The following is a 21,276-nucleotide window of genomic DNA, read 5'->3' as shown; positions in this document are numbered from 1 at the left end:
CTGAAGCAAATTGGAAATGCGAAGCCTAGAGAACCATGAAAGAACAAATACATTGGCAGTATTCTGTATTCATCTACCGTGGGGTAAAAGAGTAAATGAAAATATTACAGTATGACAATATTTTATTCTAGTTCATATTTTTTTATCATTTGAACCAGGTTTTCTTATTATGTTTTCACAAAAAGGGGTTATGGACATACGTAAATCATAGATGGAGGTCCAAAGTTCAGGATTGGAGATGAATGAATTCCAAAATTAATTTCTTGTCCAATTCGGTTGAACCAGCAGTCAGATTCGATTAGTCAGAATAAATCTGGTCTGAATCAAAAGTGAACCAATTGCCCAGAAGAGTCATGTGTGAGTCGTGTGTGAGATCTCATAGGAATGTATCCAACCCCTTTTCAAGCTCTTTAACAACCAAGACAGCATTAGTAATGTCTACGTGACAGTGACATATATGGCTATGGGTAGACAGATGGGAGCTGGGGGTAACAAACAGCCTGTATAATAACACACTGCACTTTTTTAATTAAAAAACGGTCTAAAAATTATTCTTTTTTTGGTGGCAGATGCCTTCTTCTCTGTCTTCTGATCTGTAAATTGTCGACAGCCATTTTGAGCAATGGACAAATCACAAAAATTTCAGGTTTGCCAAAATGAAAATTTTTTAGGAAATTGGTAGCAAATTCAATTTATGTACAATCAATTCACTCATCTGTACCTGGGATCGTAGATAGTGGTCCAAAGCTTAGGACTCACCTGAGAAGCAAGCAAGGAGTGATCCTTTATGGAGGACTCAGCACTAATATCAACATGTGACATGTAATATCACATTTATTCTCCTGTAACAGACACAAAAATGAGTGGCTGCATGGAGCGATAGCTGCTGATCGGACTGACTAGGGTGTGTCGCATGTATTGGTTTTGTGGCCAAAACTCTGATTAGACTGCATTGTATGAACACACCTTTAAAGGGGTTATCCAAAGTCTAAAACTGTCATGGTGGGGAGTGGGGGAAAATCCCCACCGTACAATGACGGGTAGGCGGAATATGACACTAGGCCTGGATACCGGGATAAGGGAAGCAGGTCACCTCCTAACGCCACCCTCATCCTATACCTAACCTCCTAACTGTATGAGACGGCCTCGATGGTAGGGGGGCTTTTACTGTGGAACCTACTGACCCTAATGATCCCTGAAATAGGAGACAGGAATAAGAGACAACCGGTTCATCCACGACACGGATGAACCGGAGTCTCCCACAGGCCTAGCAACAAGGAAGTAGACGATAGTAGCAAAAAACAGATTGGCAGGTAAGCACCCAGCGCAAACAACACACACTGGAACAACAGCACTTACCTGCCACAACAACTGGAGATGTGAACTGGAACCCATGCAAACGGACTGCAATCCGAACAACATCCCGGACTCAATACGTACTGACACATAGGAACCAGCAACAGCTCACTGACTTGACTTTTGGTTCCCCCTCCAGGGAACCCTGATACCCCCTTCTGGAGGTACAACACACAGGGAAACGGCATGCATTTATGCTGGACAAACAACACCAAAAGACCAGACATAAAACAACAACAAGACGTACACCACATACTGAACATAATCCCACACCAAACATCAACACAGATAAGGTAGGGAACATAGAGGATACAAAAGGGATGACAAACTATGTTCAACAAGGTGGCCCTCAAGCTGGACAGATGGAAAGATCCAGGATGGAAGTATAACTCCAGCTCCACCAGAAGCTGAAGTCAACTCTGACCTCAGGCTCCAAACACCAGAACTATAAAGATATAGAGCCAAGAGGCCACACCCAGCTCCACCTTGCACACACCTTAACCCCATACACACCAGAAATGGGAAGGGAACCAGACTTAAAGGGAAAGTGTCCAAACATGCTACAAATTACACGTTGTCACCAGCAACAAGCATCACGGTCCACTACCACCTGACCATGACACAGCCGTGACAAAAACATGCAATGCCCAAGCCTCTCTTATAGATTACAGGGAGTGCAGAATTATTAGGCAAGTTGTATTTTTGAGGATTAATTTTATTATTGAACAACAACCATGTTCTCAATGAACCCAAAAAACTCATTAATATCAAAGCTGAATATTTTTGGAAGTAGTTTTTAGTTTGTTTTTAGTTTTAGCTATGTTATGGGGATATCTGTGTGTGCAGGTGACTATTACTGTGCATAATTATTAGGCAACTTAACAAAAAACAAATATATACCCATTTCAATTATTTATTTTTACCAGTGAAACCAATATAACATCTCAACATTCACAAATCTACATTTCTGACATTCAAAAACAAAACAAAAACAAATCAGTGACCAATATAGCCACCTTTCTTTGCAAGGACACTCAAAAGCCTGCCATCCATGGATTCTGTCAGTGTTTTGATTTGTTCACCATCAACATTGCGTGCAGCAGCAACCACAGCCTCCCAGACACTGTTCAGAGAGGTGTACTGTTTTCCCTCCTTGTAAATCTCACATTTGATGATGGACCACAGGTTCTCAATGGGGTTCAGATCAGGTGAACAAGGAGGCCATGTCATTAGATTTTCTTCTTTTATACCCTTTCTTGCCAGCCACGCTGTGGAGTACTTGGACGCGTGTGATGGAGCATTGTCCTGCATGAAAATCATGTTTTTCTTGAAGGATGCAGCCTTCTTCCTGTACCACTGCTTAAAGAAGGTGTCTTCCAGAAACTGGCAGTAGGACTGGGAGTTGAGCTTGACTCCATCCTCAACCCGAAAAGGCCCCACAAGCTCATCTTTGATGATACCAGCCCAAACCAGTACTCCACCTCCACCTTGCTGGCGTCTGAGTCGGACTGGAGCTCTCTGCCCTTTACCAATCCAGCCACGGGCCCATCCATCTGGCCCATCAAGACTCACTCTCATTTCATCAGTCCATAAAACCTTAGAAAAATCAGTCTTGAGATATTTCTTGGCCCAGTCTTGACGTTTCAGCTTGTGTGTCTTGTTCAGTGGTGGTCGTCTTTCAGCCTTTCTTACCTAGGCCATGTCTGTGAGTATTGCACACCTTGTGCTTTTGGGCACTCCAGTGATGTTGCAGCTCTGAAATATGGCCAAACTGGTGGCAAGTGGCATCTTGGCAGCTGCACGCTTGACTTTTCTCAGTTCATGGGCAGTTATTTTGCGCCTTGGTTTTTCCACACGCTTCTTGCGACCCTGTTGACTATTTTGAATGAAACGCTTGATTGTTCGATGATCACGCTTCAGAAGCTTTGCAATTTTAAGAGTGCTGCATCCCTCTGCAAGATATCTCACTATTTTTGACTTTTCTGAGCCTGTCAAGTCCTTCTTTTGACCCATTTTGCCAAAGGAAAGGAAGTTGCCTAATAATTATGCACACCTGATATAGGGTGTTGATGTCATTAGACCACACCCCTTCTCATTACAGAGATGCACATCACCTAATATGCTTAATTGGTAGTAGGCTTTCGAGCCTATACAGCTTGGAGTAAGACAACATGCATAAAGAGGATGATGTGGTCAAAATACTCATTTGCCTAATAATTCTGCACTCCCTGTATACTTACCCCTCTCCCCGGCATCGCTCCTGACCCCCGCACGGCCACCGCTGCATCTCCTTGTCGTGCGGATCAAAACATCCAGTGACGGGGAGAGCAGCCAATAGCAGGCAGCGAAGGGGACGAGCCTCCCTAGCATAGCGGGTGACGCAAGGGAGGCTGGTCTCCGTTACAGCCTACTATTGGCTGCTCTCCCCGTCACCGGATGTTTTGATCTGCGCATGCGGGGATCAGGAGCGATGCGGGGTAAGTATAATCTTTATGACGGGCCCCGGCATTGGGAGTCATATTTTAGACTTTGGATAACCCCTTTAAGGGTCAGTCTCACTGATTTAACAGACAAAATTTGGTCATTTGCTATTCACTTTCTTAGCAATCCAAGCTGTAATCTGCTCTGGAACAAGTGAAGAGCAACTGAAAGAATTGTTAATGGAAAATCTCAGACTGAGTTTATAAATTTCAAGGGAATGTCACCAGTGACCTATCAAACTGTTTACATAGACACATAGCTGTGGTTCACCTGATTAAAGAGCTGCTTTTCTTTTGTTGATCTGAGGCTTTATTCCCTAGTTCTGACATATTTTCTCAATATTCAAATTAGGTATTTGGTGCAAAGAGGGCGTCACCATTGCCCTTGTTGCACCTGAGCTCCACTCCTTTCTGTGGACAGCTCCTCTCTCGCTGCTTTCCCACTGCCTATTCCTGTCAATCAAAGCAGAGAGGGAGGAGCTGTTTAAATCCTGGGAGCAAAGTAGAGAAGCCGAAGTTGGCAAATATCCCCCCCCCACACACACACACACACACACTGGTAAGCAGGTAAGTATGCTTCCCTTCGCAGGTCTGCCAAAGAAGATGGGGGGGGTGGCAAAAAAAAACAAAGGTGCACAACCCTTTTAAAATATATTTTAGAAATTCTGAAGAACCCCTTTATTTACCTGTGAAATAACTGTAAAAGAACGGAATTATAACAGTAAATAAAACATTTGATTGCTAAATACAAACTAAAAAATATATATGTGTGATACAGATACAGAAAGCTACAGATAAGGGTTTACCCAACTGATGTACATTCCCACCCTGATAAAGAGCTAGCAGGGTTTGTCTGGAAGCCATCACTCACACATAGACCGCAGTTAGGTTCAGACTATTTGTTGATCTTGTGGAGTTTTGCAGGTCCTGTTTGTGCCCCTGAGGCTTCTCAGGACGGATATCATGTGCGCAGCTTGTCCAGACTGGCTATGTGCCGCCTGCAGGCCGGTCTCCTGTCTCTATCAGGGGAATGCAGTGCTGGGAATGTGTGCGGACCATTTCCACCAAAAACTTTATAAAGTAAGGCATGACTTCAGTTCACCCCAATATCCCACTCTCCAAATGTCTCATTCACATGAGGTATAGGAAGGTGAGATATTGGAAGCTGTTTGTTGAGAGTCATCACACTTTAGAGATCGTTTGCAGGGTCAAGAGGTTAAAAAATGAATCCATATTTAATTAAAGAGGACTTGTAACCTCTCCTGTTGTCCATATTTTAGTTATGAATGAATTGCTAGCAGTTTGAAATGAAGGTCCAGATGGGTGTTACCATCTAGGGGGGTGTCCCTGCACTGATTGTCATACTGTGCAGGGACACCCTCCAACTAGTAATAGCTATCTGGACCTTCATTGCAGACTGCTAGCAGATCATTCATAACTTCTAGCAGGAATAATAAAGGAATGGCACAACATACAGTTATAAGAATAGATGCTTCCGAATAGTTATCACATGGGAAGTACAAGTAGTGACTAAAACAGAGATGTCAGGAGAGGCTACAGGTCCTCTTTCACTTTCATTCAAATGAAACTGACCTTTAATAAGACACCTTTCACACCTTCCTAGATAGTGAAAGTGCCCATTAGGACCACAAGAAATTTGAGGATTAAGGGGGTGGGGCTTGGGGGTGCTGGTCGGCGCTTACTGATTCACGCGCATAACAAAACACAAGGTGCATATTAAATAAGTAAGTAACCTCATCATGTGTACCTCACATTAATGGTTAACCCAATGTTGCCCATTATTTGATGAGGTGCTTAGGGCCACTTACTTTTAATGTGAAGTACATGGGGGGTACTAATGTAATAGCACCATGTACCGCAGATTAATAATAGGTGACCCCATCTTCTCAAATTATGGCTACTGGCAACATTGCGGTTAATGAGTCAAATGAACCCCAAATCTTGCTGGCTGCCTGATGCATGTTTTTTGCCTGCCTTTATTTTGAGGCAGGCTAATAATCTTGCAGTGTGTGGGACGGGGTGTGGGCCGGGTACCTGCGCCGGCTGCTTTTCAGAGCACTAACGGCTGGGGACTGGAGAACACAAGACTCAGGAGGAGGAGGAGGAGGCTGCCGCTGCTGCCGTTCGCCGAGCACACTAGCTGAGACGGCGCAGCAGTAAACCCTCCCCCGTCCCTCCTCCTACTTTAATATTAGCCACACATTCATTGGTGGCAGTGGTGCGGGCAAGTTCAGAGCCTGCTCATTTTATTGGGCTCTGCGGCGGCCGCGTCATGGGAGGGAGGGATTCCCTCCCTCCATCCCTCCCTCCCTCCTTCTCCACTGACTCTGGCCACTCTGATGTTCACTTCGGGCGCGCATGCGCCTGCCGTCTCCGCTCCTCTGTATTGCCGCGGCCCGCAAATCAATCTTCCAGGGCCCGGTCCTGGGCCGCGGCCCGGCGGTTGTGGACCGCTGCTTTAGAGGGTAGAGTCCTGACCACGTTTTCACCCCCAGTAGAAGAGGAGATAATCCCAACTGGGCCCCCTCTTACCCTGAGCCCCATAGCAGTCGCATGGTCTGCCGCTACGGTAGTTACACCCCTGGTCACTCACATTCCCTGCAGTCCTCAAGGTACATCTGCAGCTTCGTGTTGAAAGGTCACCTCTTTTCACAAGATCATTCCAGAAGCTCCACCAGTGACGTTGACATGCATTCAGACCAGGCAGATTTTTGGCAGGGAACTCATAAAATGGATGAAACTAAACAGGAACCAGAAGCGACATGTTAATATTATCTCGAATCTGCAGTCTGTTGTTTTGTTTAAAAGATTGTAATTAACGTTAAGTGGGAGGTTGGCATCCAGGCCGCTGTATCGGAGGACGGAGACGCCGGTGAATTTTATACATTACGATAAGCAATCAACGAAACACTACAGATTTCCGATAGACTGACAGATATTCTGGGAATGCTGTCTACAAGAGACTGCTGTTTATCCCTGTAATTATTAATTTAAAAAGTTAAAGGGGTTGTCTGACTAAAAAATTTCCCCAAGTCGGCAATCCTCATAAAATGATAAAAAAATATATACTCACCTATTTTACCCTCCACCACTTCCAGCACTGCAGCTCCAATCTTCCCTGTCGCAATGAGAAACTCATATATTCCTTGTGTGACTGCTGCAGCCAATCACTGGCCTGAGCCAACTTGTGGTGTATGAGGACTCATGCACATGACCATTGGATACTTTTGCTGTCCACAAATTCCGGTCCGCAAAACACAGGTACCGGCCATGTGCATTCCGCATTTTTCGGAATGGAACAGCCGGCCCCTAATAGAACAGTACTATCTTTGTCCCCAATGCAGAGAATAATAGGACATGTTCTATTTTTTTCCCTGAATAAATGGGTGAGTATATGTTATTTTATTTTTTTTGCAAACTCTTTAATTCATGACTACTTTGGGCCCAGTGATGATCCTCAATGGTCCAGAAGAAGACGTCCAATCTGGAGGAGACTGTGGAGTCAGACGCTTACTACTAGGGTCTATTTCTTATTTGTTTTTTCACCCAAAAAATCGTATATCTTTTTGATTATGTGTTGTATGTACCATACTAAGGGCAAAGATTACAATGCAATTAAAAGTATATAGAGGGTGGGCTCTCAGAATAATTTATTTTGGTGGGCAATGGAACCACTGTCTGACACCATATTAGACGAAGGTAGCATTTAGTGGAATTTAGTTGGATTCCTGAGCTAGTGATTGTTTTGGGGTCATTGTTCAGGTTTTTACTCTCCAAAAACATGTTTAGGTAATTATCGTCGTATCATAGGATATGTTAGTGAGCTCCTCCCTTCTCTGTAAATTCTTGTGAACCATTATGACCTTTTTTAGTACAGTACAATTCAACAAAGAGAGACAAGTCATGGATTTTTTGCATATTACACGACTTTGGACTTTACTCCCCTCCTTAGTGTTTTCATTGGGTTTGTTATTTTGCCTATGTAAAAAACTTTCTACATTTTCCCATTCTTGGAAGACCTTTACCTGCCACCTCCTGGTGCTTTGAGCACTTCCATTTCCATTGTCTTGGGAAAATAAAATTATATTGAAAAACAGTCACTAAGGGGCACATTTATTAAGACCGGCGTTTTAGACGCTGGTCTTAATAAAGCCTTAGGCCCCTTTCACACGGGCAAGTTTTCCGCCCGGGTGCAATGCGTGAGGTGTACGCATTGCACCTGCACTGAATCCGGACCTATTCACTTCAATGGGGCTGTGCAGATGAGCGGTGATTTTCACACATCACTTGTGCGTTGTGTGAAAATCGCAGCATGTTCTATATTCTGCGTTTTTCACGCAACGCAGGCCCCATAGAAATGAATAGGTCTGCGTGAAAATCGCAAACATCCGCAAGCAAGTGCGGATGCGGTGCGATTTTCACGCATGGTTGCTAGAAGATGATAGGGATGAGCAACCCCGGACCCCATTAAAGTCTAAACATGGTTATAAGGGAAAATAATAGCATTCTTAATACATAATGCTTACTAAAATGTGCCTTGAGGGGTTAATTTTTTTTTTTTAACTCACCTCATCCACTTGTTCGCGCAGCCGGCTTCGTCATCTTTCTTCTTCTTTCAGGACCTGCAAAAGGACCTTTGATGACGTAATAGCGCTCACCACGTGGTGAGCGCGGTGACGTCAGCGCAGGTCCTGCTGAATGAAGATAGGACTTTCTATCTTCATTAAGCAGGACCTGCGCTGACGTCACCGCGCTCACCACGTGGTGTGCGCGATTATGTCATCAAAGGTCCTTTTGCAGGTCCTGAAAGAAGAAGAAAGATGACGATGCCGGCTGCGCGAACAAGTGGATGAGGGGAGTTAATATATATATTTTCTTAACCCCTCAATCGACACTTTACTAAGCATTCTGTATTAAGAATGCTATTATTTTATTTTATAACCATGTTATAAGGGAAAATAATAAGATCTACAGAACACCTAACCCAAACCCGAACTTCAGTGAAGAAGTCCGGGTTCAGGTCTGAGTACCACATTCAGTTTTTTACTACGCGCATGCAAAACGCATTGCACTCGCACGATAAAAACTGAACGACGCAATGCAATCGCAGTCAAAACTGACTGAAATTGCGTGCGCACTCGCGCGGGTTTCCCGCAATGCACACGTGAAGCATCCGGGACGCCCGTGGGAAAGAGGCCTTAAGCTGGTTCCGCCAAAGGCACCAGCCTCTTCATCACTTTGACGGATCCTCAGCCACTTCTAAATGTACGACAACTTCCTACTGTAGCTGTCTTACATTTAGAACTTTCTCTACAGGCGTAGAAAATGGTAAATTAGATGGTCCTTCTGGCCCATCCCCTTCCTCACCTACATCACGCCCACTAATTTAGACCTGGCATGGAGAAGTTGCAGATTTTGACGAAAACTAGCCATTGCAACGCAATCTGCGCCTGAAATACACCTAATATAGGCGTATTTCAGGTTCATGATGGACCCCCTAAATGTATATAAAAATTCCAGTGATCATTGTAACTACACATACCTGGTGTCACAATGATCCCAGTGCAATGATCAAATACATTTCTTTCTGGACTGTTTTTAAAATATCATTGGAAGAATTTATGAGAATACACTAGAAAAAATCAGCGGTATCGTCAGTGATAATCTTACTGTATGAAAATATATTTGTCATGGGTATCGTCACCTGGTATATTCACTTCCAAATAGCAACTGGCTAGGATATTTTGGGCAGTGATTGAGCAGAATGAGCATGACTTTCTATTGCAGCTGGGTATTTGTCTCGTTTGTGTTGCCCAATTACATTTTAAACATATTTTAAGATATACTCTATAGCAGGGGTGCACAATCCATGGCCTGGGAGCCACATGCAGCCCGAAAGGTCATTCTGGATGACCCCAAATCGTCTGGTTACAGACAGGCTTCTCTGTGGCTGCTTACATGTTTATCCATGTCAGAAAGAAGAAGAGTGGCTATAGCATGGGAACAGGCATCTGAGACCCCCCAATATATATCTAGAATGGGTATCTCCTGACCCAAGTGTGGCTCTCTAGAAAGGAGGAGAGGACATGATCATGAATCAGTAACCCCATTCTCCCGATGAAAGTCTTGGAAGTAGAACCTGCACCCAATAAATGTTTGTGGCGTATACTGTACTTTCGATTCCCAAATTAGTAATACCCCTTTAAGTTTTTTTGCTGTCCCTGGGATTGGTTCAGTCTGTGGCCCTAAGAACAGGTAAGGTTGTGCATCCTTGATGTAAAAGAACTGACCCTTCAACCAATCCCACTCTTTCCATTGGTTTTAAAATGGATGATCCCCATCTCCACGTATCATTGGTTTCAGTCCATTATATTAGAATCTATATTTTTTGGGGGGAAGGGGTTGTAGAAGGGAGTTGAACATTAAAGTTAGTGGAGCATTGGATAAAAGACAAGTATAAACCTATAGTAAGTGGTATTTTTATGGTCTAGGTTAGGTGTTCATCTAGGTTTTCTTCAGATCAATAAAGCTGCCATGAGATCATGGTTTTACTTTGTCAATGTCTAGATGCATCTGTTCACCACATTTGATGGAGCAGATGGGCAGTCAGAGTATAGTATTGATGCCTTCTCATTGGTATTCCCATTTGGTTTCAAGTTCCACTTTTGCTAATTCTCTTAGGAAAGTGGCCTTCTGCTTATTTTGTGGAGAGGGATGGGCTATAGCGGAGGTCATGTTCGTTAAAGCTTGCCTAAATCAACTATAGGTGGTCTGTATGGACAAGTTCTATATACATGATATATTTTGTACATAGTATGTACATATATATAGTGACAAATAAAGTCTGTGACCATTATTACCTACAGTGGACATTAACGTGTTTCTTTTTTTCTATAGTAATACTCTAATTTAAATGTCTTGTTTCTCTGTCCATGGCATGTAGGATTGCTCCAAACAACATTTCATTGTATTGTACATTGTATTCATTGTATTGTACAGTGACAATAAAGGCATCTTATCTTATCTTATCTTAACGTAGCCCAAAAAATGAATTTAGTACCGTATATACTCGAGTATAAGACGAGTTTTTTGGCACATATTTTCGTGCTCAAAAAGCCTCCTCGTCTTATACTCGAGTCTAGTCTAGCTCCGGTAATACAGGCAGTGCGGGGGGCGGCGCTCACTCACTGACGTCACGCGCATGCGCCGCCTAGTGGGAGAAGGCGCGTGACGTCAGTGAGTGAGCGCCGCTCCCCGCACTGCCTGTATTACCGGAGCAAAGACAAAGTAAGAATACTGTGAGCGTCGGGGAGGGGGATCTGTGTATGGCACTGTAGGGGGATCTGTGGATGGCACTGTAGGGGGATCTGTGGATGGCACTGTAGGGAGATCTGTGGATGGCACTGTAGGGGGATCTGTGGATGGCACTGTAGGGGGATCTGTGTATGGCACTGTAGGGGGATCTTTGTATGGCACTGTAGGGGGATCTGTGGATGGCACTGTAGGGGGATCTGTGGATGGCACTGTAGGGGGATCTGTGGATGGCACTGTAGGGGGATCTGTGGATGGCACTGTAGGGGGATCTGTGGATGGCACTGTAGGGAGATCTGTGGATGGCACTGTAGGGGGATCTGTGGATGGCACTGTTTAGGGGGGAGATCTGTGGATGGCTCCCTGTATTTAATGCAGAGTGTGTGTGTATATAATGCACACACTCTGCATTAAATACAGGGAGTCACCCTCTTGCAGATGTGTGTATATAATGTAGAGTGTGTGCATTATATACACATACACTCTGCATTATAGCTGCATTTCCCACCCTAGTCTTATACTCGAGTCAATAATTTTTCCCATTTTTTTGGGGTAAAATTAGGGGCTCGGCTTATACTCGGGTCGGCTTATACTCGAGTATATACGGTAAGTTGCACAGTGAAATGTTGCTGCATATTAAAATTTGAAGCAGGAGTGAAGCTGTTCCTTAGTCAGGCATTTGAAAATGGCTTTTTTAAAGCAGGCGACCATGATTTGCCTAGAGTGCTCCTTTAATGTATTATGCATAGAGTAGAGGTGAGATTTTGGGAGTATCATGGTAGTCGGCATATTTCTGTATTTTTGTATTTTTCTGTATTTTGAGTCTATGAATAGTATGTATTGCTATGCTAAAGTTGAAGGTGAACAGCTAGTTGCCCCTGATTTGAATCCTTGGGGTAGATTTATCAAAACTGGTGTAAAGGAAAACTAGCGACCAATCAGATTGCTCCATTCATTTTTCAGAGCTCCTAAGGCCACATGTAGTGAATAAGGCTCATAGCTGTGGGCAAAAAACGTGTGTGGCTGAAAATCCGCATGAAATCTGCAAAAAAATGCACAGAAATCCGCACTATGTCCCTTTTTTGTCGCGTTTTTTTAAAGTGTTTTTTGGTGCATATTTGATGCAGATTTTCTGCAGATCTCACCCTTCTATTGAAAAGGGTGAAATCTGCACAAGAGAATCGCACAAACAATTGACATGCTACAGATAAAAAAATTTGCACGGCAGGTCAATTTTCCCACCTTATCTCATACATTTTGCTGGTACTGGATTACACTGCAGTTTTTCCGCATGAAATCCGCTCAGAGAAACCGTGTGTAATCCGCACCATGTGCAGGTACTCTTAGGCTATGTGGATTAGGCTCCATTCACACGTCCGTGGATCCGCAAAACACGGACACCGGTAATGTGCGTTCCACATTTTGCGGACCGCACATCGCCGGCACTAATAGAATAGGCCTATTCTTTTCCGCAATTGCGGACAAGAATAGGACATGTTCTATTTTTTTCGGATATGAAAATGCGGACCCGGAAGTGCTGGTCCGCATTTCCGGAGCCGGTCCGTACCCATAGAAATTAATGGGTCCGCAATTCTGTTCCGCAAACGTGTGAATGGACCCTTATGTAAATTTTTTCTGCTCGGATTTGCAGCGTAATACATTACCACAAAGTGTGTGAGATCAGACAAATCTCTTGTACACTTTGCTTATTTAATCTGTGTGGATTTAGAAATCAGCAGCAAGTCTATTGTTTGTGCAGAAAAAACGCAAGTAACACATGCAGTTTTTGGCACAGATTTGGTGTGTAAACACACAGAAAACTGTACGGAAATCCACACAGATTTTCTGTTCGTAATCCTGCACCAATCCAAACCAGAAATTCTGCATGGATTTTCATGCAAATTTCTCTGTGTTTCCTGCATTGCAAAGAAATCCAGTCATGTCCAGTGTTTTGTGACCGATACAATGTCATTTGGAATAATAATTAAGCCTGCATCATATCTGCAGACAGCTGTTTTGGGGTGATTGCCCCTCATCCGTACTGGCTGAATTGGGTGAGAGGCCTAAGTAAGGGTTCTGGGGGTACTATATGTCCTTATGGAATTCCATTTTGGAAGACTACTAACGCCATTTAGGCGCTTTCCATAAGGAGGTATAGTATTCCCCAAATCCTGACAGGCCTCTCACCCAGCTAAGCCAGTACTCTCTGCTCTGCACTGATGAGGGGCAATCACCCCGAAACAGCTGTCTGCAGATGAGGTGCTGGCTTATTTATTATCCAAGTCATGTCTCAAGGCCTGTTTAAAAGGTTGAGCATTGACGTATAGGATAACTGCCTTACATCTGGTGACATCACAGGCAGAGCTCTTTTGCATACACTCTTCCCAGAATTCCAGAGGAGGGTTGCCTGACGCTGTTTAGGTGCTCTCCATAAGGAGATATAGTATCCTCCGTTGCCTAATAAGGCTAGGTTAACACCTGTGGTGAAGGTTCAGTTAGACTCTAGCCAAAATATAGGACAAAATACTGCTACGTGCAGCGGTATTTCGTCCAGAAGAATTATGGAAACCTTGACAGACGCCATTACAGTCAATATGTGAACCTAGCCAATGTGGGAAACCTTTCTGCTGACTTTGCAGAGCCTGTGTAATTTAATATCACCCATAAAACTGACCGATGTTGAAGCGGTTGTGAAAAAAAGGCAGCAAATATGAATTATTGGTAGAAGTGCTGTCCGCAGCATTGAGCAAGTAAAGCACGGCGTGATCAGATTACCCTGTGTGAGGTAACACTTCCTGGTACCTGACTCTATTCATCTCAAGTGTCCTCAATAAGGCATCCATCTTGTAGATGGCGACAGCATAAGGTGATATTATCTCACGTGAGAAGACATTACTCATCCTATGTATGAACACCTCTGAGTGAGTGCTGAAGCTAACCGCAAACACATCTCATCATCCATCATGTGCTGAACAGGAAGCCTCACATCCCGTCCTCTGTTTTACACCTTCTCTTGTCTAAGGCTGGGTTCAGACCTGAGCGTCTTTGATATGCGCGTTTAACGCGCGTTTTTGACGCGCGTTTTTGACGAGCGTTTTTTGCAATAGTAAACGCGCGTTTGACGCGCGTTTGTGTGATTGACTGCAATGTCCTATGGCCACAAACGCGCGTCAAAACGCCCCAAAGAAGCTCAAGTACTTGTTTGAGCGTAGGGCGTTTTACAGCGCGTTTTTCAGCGCTGTAAAACGCTCAAGTGAGAACCAGGGCCATAGGGAAGCATTGGTTTTCATGTGTTGAGCGTTTTACAGCGCGTTTGAACGCGCTGTAAAACGCTCAAGTGTGAACCCAGCCTAAAGGGCTTTATTTGATGTTCTATTTGATGTATGTTGAGTGAATGAGTGTACCCGTCATCTACACAATATGGTGGCAGCCACTTTATGGCCCCCTATTAATCTTCCACAAATCTGAGATATCAACGTGTTTCAGCAAGATGAGAACTTTTGTTCATGGTCTGCATGTGGGGCAACAGGAATAATGGTGACACTTCCGGTGCAAATTCCAAGTCATTCAAACTTTCTGGCCTCCATTTATCATCAGACCTATACCATACACTGTATATATTATGTCAAGTACTGCTGGCCAAAAGGGACCAAGGACAGAGCCCTCCCAGAATATATGAGAAGATGGGCGTCCGGTAAATCACATCGGGGACAGTTAGAACTACACGTATTCCTAACCCCAATCCTCATTTTCTCTTTTATTAGGGGTGGACAGGCCATAGGCCCTACAGGGAATTTTCCCGGTGGGCCGATGCACACTGGCTGGGTACATACTACTGGGGGAACTATAGGGGTCATTATTAGAGGAAGTCCAGGCAGCATGCTGAAGGTAGGGTTGACTTGGTGTTGTGGCCCACATCTCACCTTCTACACCCCCTGCTCCATATACATATTAGAGAGAATTGGAGGAGGAGGAGGACAGAACATGGCAGCTATTGATGGCCACCATGGCCACTCATTTTTCCTCATTGTCCTTATAAAGTTAGGTGAATTAGCCTTTTTAAATTGTAACATTTTTATATTGCTGATAGGCTCCACTTTCTTGCATCTAAAAATCTAAATTGATTATATTAGGATTGCAATTAACCAAACTTCCCTTTATGGCCACATTTGAGATAAAATCTGCAGTGGTCATTATCATTAGATTAAAGGGGTTGTCTCACTACAGCAAATGGCATTCATAATGTGACAAACGGACACATGAAGCAAAGGAATTCGGCCTCCGCTGCGGCCAATAATTGGCTGCAGGCAGTGTCAAACTGGATATTTTAGTGAAGGAGCCATATGGAGTATCGAAGAGGAGCCAGTGCTGGGAAGTATGGGAAGCAGAGAAAGTAAGCTTCCCTTTACAGTTCAAGTGGGTGAGGGGGGGAGGGGTGTTCCCTATTCATGCATAACTATTTTAAAGAGTATAGGAGTGTTATGGATGGGACCCTCCTTTGTGATGTTCATATGCCTTGATAGGACATATGGACAGAATGGAGAACCATCCTGTAAGATCAGCTCCAGATGCGGCCTTACATCCCCTTTCATATGAGTCATACAAAGAATCACCTTACTTATAAAATTGTGTTAGAATGATGGTATATTCACAAATTGTGCTCATATCCTTTTTTTTTCTCTACCTTATCACTCATTTGTTGCCAAAACAGTGATATGACCATAACCAGTGAATACATGGTTAGACCATTTTCACATGGTCAGTATTTGGTTAATATTTTCCATCTGTATTTATAAGCCAAAACCAGAAGTGGATCCAAGACACAGAAGAGGCACAGATCTTTCCATTATCATTTTCTCTGTAAGAGCCACTCCTGGCTTTGGCTTACCGGGAGTGGATCCTACACTCCAAATACTGACCTATGAAAGTGGCCCAAGAGTCCTTTTGCATGAGTTCTGCTGGGAATAGCACCTTAAGCTGGCCATGCACATCAGATAGAAGTTGGTTGATTGTTGAACAGCAGTTGAACATCTAGTGAACGTTTGTTTCACAGACACGACCATACACATTTTAGTCCATATTTGTCGTTACGTTTGTTCATACTGCCCGCATATGTTCAATGAAACCAGGTGATGGACAAAATATATTTTAGGGAACGTTCTTTCAAAGAAACATCTTTCGTCTGACTATTTGACGAATATATTGAACACGGACAACTTCTGTTTAAACGATTGCTGTTAAATTTCAACCAATGAACGTACATTTTGGTTGAAATCGGCCATTTTGATCAACTTTAGATTAATGTGTATGTCCAGCTTTAGATCCTCAACATATGTCCAAGCAAATAGAGGTCAAGGTTTAGCAGTGAAGTACTCATTTGCCTCTGCAAGCCACATTGAGTCTACTAGTGTCTATGAACTCAGCACACCATTAACGTGTTAGCAAAACAAGTGTGCTTTCCTACCAAAATGAGAGTTGTTTCCAGAAGATGAAAAGCCACCGACATTCCTTGCTAATTGGACCTTATCTGGTGTCTCCATAGGGGTAGAGGATAAAGCGGTCAGCCATGGGGGAGTATCTTGGAACCAGCTGCTCTTTTTGCTGAATGGGACTAGTACAGCTGGTGTATGTATAAGTTCACTGACTTTCTTAATCTATCCAAATGACATGTGAACAGCTAGGTACATGGGGAGGGGCAGAAGGTGCCCTGATAATCCTGGGCAAATTTGCACTTAATGACAGCAGTGTTTTAAGGAGCCATAACATCTTTTGGGAAACTTGGCTGAGCTTTGTCTAAAGGCCAAGTTGTTATCTGACTGAAAAGCTTTTTCTTCTGGCCCTTGTAGACCCTCATTAATCTCTGTTAATGTGCCTGGCTAGCTATCTCTAACAATGCTTTTAGGCATTAGTGCACCTCTGTCTGTCCTCACCTAATCCATGTAGGGCTTTTATTATCTGACTATTCACGGGATCACAAAGCTATGCAAATAAATATATATCTCCACACTTTGCACCAGTTCTTCATGTATGTGAATGGTGGAGAACATCTGCCTGACACATGTCTCTCAACACACATACATACCAGAACATGAAGTGTCCCTGTACTTTCAAAAAACTTTTGATATGTCATAGCCAGATTTTTATAGTTGTGGATCGGAGTGCTGAGACTGCCACCAGTTTCTAGAATGAGGAGAAAGTAGCGCTGTCTCTTCTCGCTGCTGAAGATGGACTCAATAGAAAGAGGAGAAAGAGAGCTCTGTGTGACATCTTCTATCACCTCGTTTTAGCGATCGGTGAGGGTCTCAGCACTTGAACTCCACCAATCAAAACCATAAAATGCTTGCAGTATTTATTATGGGTTACATAAATAAAAAATAAGCCAAATCATTTAGTTATCAAGAATAATAATTATTATAACAAATAAATAATAAAGAAAAATTCACCATTTCCTGAATATGTCCACTCATAACTGGGTGACTAAGTGCCCCACTAACAAATTACCGCAACAGAATATCGTAAGGGAGGATGGGCGCTGTTAATCGTCTTGTGGGGAGTCCAAACAGGCGCTAGTTGCTTAAGGCCTCATTCAGACGGGCGTAGTGTTTTAAGAGTTTGCAAAACACGGATACCGGCCTCTAGCGTTCCGCAATTTGCGGATCGCACATGGCCACAACCATAATAGAAAATGCCTATTCTTGTCTACAAGAATAGGACATGCTCTATATTTTATGTGGGGCAGCAGAACGGAACCACGGATGCGGACAGCACACGGTGAATGAATGGGTCCGCACCTGTTTCGCAAAATTGTAGAATGGGTGCGGACACCTAGATTCATGGATGATTTCCACTAGCCAATGAGGATAGAGAATGACATGATACAAAAACATTGGAGAACCTGCATATACTATGAATGAATAATAAATAATCAATGGAAAAGTAAAGAGAAGGAAAAGAGGAGAAATAAGAAAAAAAGTGAAGGAGGAGAAAATCAGGGAAGCTCCCCTGTATTCCTGCTAAGGGCCTCTACTCATTCCTATAAAATGTTACAAAGGGTAAGTGAATTAGGAAATTTTTAAGCCTGGGTCTCCAAAATAATTTTTTATGAATTTTTTAAGGCAAAGCCAGGAGCAAATCATAAATGGAGAACTCATATAAAGGAAAGACTGAGGGGGAGATTTATCAAGCTTCTATGCCAGTTTTCAGATTTTGGCGCAAGACCCTGTTTGTGACAACATTTGAGACTTTTGCGACTTTTCCTTTGAAACCCTTGCAACTTTGCTAAAAATGTAGGCAGGAGGAGGTGGCCCAGCTCCATGCAGAAGGTGTGCGCATCTTAATAATTGTGGCGTATCTCAAACCAGCGCAGGACTAATTAAAGGGGTTGTTCCGGAACAGAGCTCTGAACCTGGTCATAAACTCCCCTTCACTCATTTACCATGTCTGAGTGGAGCATCGGAGCAAGGACTTTTTCTTTCCTACCGGTGATGTACCGGGCTTCACATGGGTATGCTAGGCAGAGGCTTCCGCCTAGCAGTGAGCCCAGTGACGTCACCAGGACAAATGGGAGTTCTTTTGCTCTGCCCCAGGCTGTTTTACAGTATTTTACAAGTATTTTCCTATTTTTGGATTCAAAAATGCATAAAAAACTTGAATGAGGAACCAAATGGTTTTACGAGCTTCTGTAGTCAGAATATATTCGGTGCCACCCTCTTTTACGGCCTCATATTTCACACCTGATAACTTATTAGGACATCTCACAGACACAGCTTCTATCAAAAACCACAACTTCACATGAAGGAAGCCAGAGCGTTCTGCCGACCCATTAATTTATAATGGCGTCTGTTCTAACATGTCCACCATTTTGATAGGAAAATAGTGCAGCATGCAACTCTGTTTTTTGTGGAAAATTTGACAGGATCGGCAACGGACTGAGCCTGACACCGGTCACAGCAGAGCCTCATGGGGAACTTCGGTTTCTGCAAAAAAATGTTATTTTTCTAGAGAATTAAAGCTTCTTGCAGTTTTCTAAACCTCTGCTTGCTGTCATTTACCCGACACCTTAAGATAAAATCCATCCAGGTCATGCAGTGGATGCCCAGCTTCAGGGCTCGTGACAGTTATCAGTGCTGTGTCCTATAACCAGCCATTCACCTATGTGTCCATCTCATGACCAGGACAGATTTTTATCTCCTGATATTGAAGGTTACTATTGAATAACATCAAGTAGATATTTTGAAAAACATGAGAAATTGCTCAATTGTAGAGCAGTTTGTTTAGGATCTGCCCCCTCACCCATCTCTGCAAGTGCCGGAAACCAGTCTTACTAGGGCAGGTTACTGGTGGCCAATTTGAATAGTTCCTGAAGAACCTCTTTAAGATGAATATATGTATTTCCTTCATGAACATTTGCCTTAGTATTAAAATAATTACAGCTATATTAGGTCTTTGTAGCTTCCGATCCAGCCAACCAAAAACCCAAAATTACAGTCTGAGAAGGAAAAAGTATCTTACTTAGCAAGTCCTACCTTATCAGGGGTCCATGAATTGTGACTTCATTATGAAAATGGTGCATTGGGAGGGGTACATAATGCTGAGGTGCAAAGCCTGCACTTGTTATAGGTTGTATACTATTACTTGGTGATCTGTCAGGACAACCAGTTTCTTGACCTCTGTCACATACGTCCAGTTAAAGACATTGTCTATGGCAAATGTTAACAAATGAGTCTGACACTTTTTAGGAAGAGGTTAAACTACTTTTCCTGACACTTGACAGTTCTGTGACATCTCCTGGAGTCCAACCAAAAGGAAAAAAATCATTTATCACACCGCAAGACAGACGGCCAGACTGATGTGAAGTCAGTGATCGGCCCACCACATAACCCAACCTTATCTTTACAATGAATTTCAGGAGAAAAGGGAGGACAGTGTCCTCTAGGCCGGCATGATTTGTGAAGGCACATAAACACGTTGCATATTACGCATGTATTTTCTGCACCAATTTTTGTGCGGAGTATTCGCAGTGTAATACAGTACCAGTGAAGTAGATGAGATTTTCCAAATCCTATGTACGTGCTACAGAAATTTTCCTTGCAGAAATTGATCTATGGTGCTGATTTTGAAACCCACCCCCTTTGTTATAGAAATGGTGAGATCTGGGACAAATTCTTGTCAATATTCTCAAGTAAGGGGCAGAAATAAAAATCCCCATAAGATGAGGGTCTAGTGTGGTGGGTGTCCATTTTTTGAGCATATAAGGCTACATGCACACAAACGTATTTTGTTTCCGTGCCCGTTCCATTTTTTTGGGGCGGATTGGATGAGGACTCCAATGGGTCCTGCAAAAAATGTGGACAGAACATCGCGTGCTGTCCGCATCCGTATGTCCGTTCCGTAGCCCCGTGAAAATATAGAGCATGTCCTCTTCTTGTCCGTTTTGCAGACAAGGATAGGCAATGTTACAATGGATCCGCAAAAAAAAAAGTAAAAGAAAAGCGAACTTTTGTAATATGCAAATTAGCCTCTAGGAGCAGGGGGGGGGGCCTTGCCCCTGCTCCTAGAGGCTCCGTTCTCCCACCTCCGGCCCTGTCTGCAGTGTAAATCTTGCGCCGTTCAGTATTCAGCACAGACGCAGTGAGTAAAGGACGCTCGCCGGCTGCCAGCTTCCTCACTGCGCCTGCGCCGAATACTGAACGGCATGAGATTTACACTGCAGACAGGGCTGGCAGTAGGAGACCAACGATGCCTGCCCCTGTCTATCTAGTGTAGCAGGGCGTGGCCAGAAGTGGGAGAACGGAGCCTCTAAGAGCAGGGGCAAGGCCCCCCCCCCCTGCTCCTAGAGGCTAATTTGCATATTATAAAAGTTCATTTTTCTCAATAACGACGGCGGGCAATGAGATGGCACTAATATAGTTATGTGCACATCGCTAATGTCAGCCAGCTTAATACCCATTTTTCAGGTGACAGAAACCTTTTAAGGCAGGGCTGGCCAACCTGCGACTCTCCAGCTGTTGTAAAACTACAACTCCCACCATGCCCTGCTGTAGGCTAATAGCTGTAGGCAGACTGGGCATGCTGGGAGTTGTAGTTTTACAACAACTGGAGGGCCGCA

General features: G+C 43.6%; 1 protein-coding gene across 4 annotated transcripts in view; it reads left to right on the top strand.

The window, feature by feature from the left end:
* Window positions 1-21,276, top strand: part of DVL1 (dishevelled segment polarity protein 1) — a 231,790-nt gene that overhangs the window by 103,368 nt on the left and 107,146 nt on the right. The window lies entirely within an intron of this gene.

Source organism: Bufo bufo, chromosome 1 (genome assembly GCF_905171765.1).
Source record: "Bufo bufo chromosome 1, aBufBuf1.1, whole genome shotgun sequence".
Lineage (NCBI taxonomy): Eukaryota > Metazoa > Chordata > Amphibia > Anura > Bufonidae > Bufo > Bufo bufo.
The sequence above is the reverse complement of the archived record's forward strand: the minus strand, read 5'-3'. Positions and strand labels throughout refer to the sequence as shown.